Below are 2,589 nucleotides of genomic sequence, written 5' to 3'. Positions count from 1 at the left end.
TACCATACTGTTTCTTGGCAGATGTTCCTCCCACAAACTCTCGTACAATCACTAATCTAAAGCATTAAAATAAATTAACGTCAACTTATTTTTCTCTCTAGAATGTACTACCGTAGATATAAAATCCACTGAATGATTTATGTTTTAATCGTTTACTCAGAAATTCATGTGCATTTAATACTTAAATAAGTATTTTAATACTCCTTAAGCGTTATTTACTCATAGACGATCCATTTACTTTTTAAGACTTGAGTCATTTCTAGTTTTAAAAAAAGAGACAAATCTGAAGTACTTTTATAAGAGTTTTTTTTTTATGCAGGAAAAGGTTTATTTTGTCTTCGATGTCTACCTTTATTTCCGTTTCCATTATTAACAAAGTTGGAAGTCGAGACACGGGATGCTGACAAAAATGGTTAGACGTGAGATGAGATTTCTTGTCATCTTGTTAGGTTCCTAACTGTACTGGATGTTCCCTTACACCTGAAGTTAGAGGTGTGTTATTAAAATCTTTCTCAGCTTCTCCTCCATTCAGCATACAGACTCTTTTGAGGTTTTTCAGCATTACATCCGTTTAAAAAGCTCACCGAAGCCTGAAAAAAGGCGCCTGAATGGAAAATACCGTCATTTTGCCTGTTCCATCTTTAAAGGTGCAATATGGGTTTTTTTTAAACACCACTTACTTACAAAAAAACACAGCCTCGGGGAAAGCGTATTAAATGGCTGAAAAACCAAGTTTAGTTTACAGGCAAAATTTATTTGTGGCCAAATAATCCAAAATCCAGGAATCTTCTTAAACCACTGATCTGGTTAACACACAGCATTTCCAAGCATTTAAATCATATCACGTTTACATTTACAGAATTTGGCACACACACTTATCCAGAGTGACTTACAACTTATTTCAAATGTATACAACTGAGCAATTGAGGGTTATGGGCCTTGCTCAGGGGCCCAGCGGTGGCAGCTTGGTGGACCTGGGATTCAAACTCATGCCCTTCTGGTCAGTCGTCCAATTCCTTAACCACTCGGCTACAACATCCCCCCCCTTTGTGTTTACTTTCATGTCTTATAAACAAGGTGTGTATAGAGTTTTGCAAAAAGCAGGCCTAATTGAAGTGGCTAATCTGGCTAACGTTTGAAGAGGGGAGATGAGGAGGTAAAACGTTGTGCATACTGATCGACCTCGCTAACTCCACTCTCTCATCTTTCATACAGCAGCAGCAGCAGAAGCAGAAGCAGCAGCAGGCCCCCAAGACTTCTGCTGCTGCCGAATGAATTAAAGATGACTCCTCTTCCTTCCCATGCTTCTCTTTTATTTCTTTCTCTCTGCGTCCTTGGCTTCCATTTGTTTTCTCTCTTTTGGAGAAAAATAATGTTCTGCCTTTTAACACAAATGAATAAAAGTGTTTTTCTCCTTTTGAGGGTTCTGATCTGTTTCGAATCAGGTGCCTTGATTTGCACATGAATGTCAGGTGATAACAGACACTCGCTTGACACCGTCATAAAAATTCAAGAAGCACCACCTAGTCACATGGATCGAGTATCATTTAGCACTTAGCACAAAGCATCCGAGGTGATGTTTTGCATTTGTCTGACTGAACTTTGATCGAGGCTAGCTGAGAGAGATGGCAGGTCTGGGGTTGGTTGTCCTACACCGGCTGTCTGAAGCTGACAGGAAGATCAGAAAGGGTACAAGGTTACCAGGTAAGGGGATGCCATGCTGGATGCTGCAACCCCACCCTGCCCGTCTTTCCGCTAACCAACCACCAGACCAATACTCACTGAACCCCGAGCTCATGGATTTATTGTGGTAGAGGAAAAAAAATCAATTTCCGCTCTATGCATCACTGTTTACTGTAAACTGAACATAGTTGACGGCAAAAGATTACACACCCTCAAGGCAAAACGATAAACACCACCGCAAGTCTGAGGTTATATAATAATAACAACTCAACGCTGTGTAACGATCAGGACTCTTCGAGGATCCACCTTGTGGTCCAAAACATGGGAAAAAAACCAAGCTGCTTTAAAGAAAACACCACATAAAGGCACAATAAGGAATAATAACAAATGGGAGGTTTGTAGGTAGCGAGGCTTTGCAAAGTGTATACTTAAATATGCTAAACCAGGACGTTACCATGAGGTCACGGGTTTGGGGAAAAAACACATTTATGTCGTTTATCATTTTACTACGGATTTGTTTTTCACAATTAGGTCTAAAAATGAAATTCATCTGTTTCATTTGAGTCTCTTGTGTTTGGCTAAAATTGGGGAAATCTCTGGGGTACTTCAGGGGTAAAATAAAAGAACCACAAATATACACACAAGATCCGAGCTAACACGACCTCCCTCGTACTGCTGAGGTTTAAGGCATTTCTATCGTCATGACATGGGCAGTGGTAGCTCCAGTGAATAAAGCTCTAGACTGTTGGACACGTATCAGAGCAAGGCCCTTAACCCTCTCTGCCCTCTCCAGTCCTGCATTTCGGCTGATTCTGTGCTCTGATCCCAACTTGTGTGTGTGAAGCTGGGATATGGGAAGAAAGAATGTTGATACAACAAACAATAAAGTCTTCCGTTCTTTTGCAG

This window comes from Tachysurus fulvidraco, chromosome 14, assembly GCF_022655615.1.
Source record: "Tachysurus fulvidraco isolate hzauxx_2018 chromosome 14, HZAU_PFXX_2.0, whole genome shotgun sequence".
NCBI classification, from domain to species: domain Eukaryota; kingdom Metazoa; phylum Chordata; class Actinopteri; order Siluriformes; family Bagridae; genus Tachysurus; species Tachysurus fulvidraco.
The sequence above is the reverse complement of the archived record's forward strand: the minus strand, read 5'-3'. Positions refer to the sequence as shown.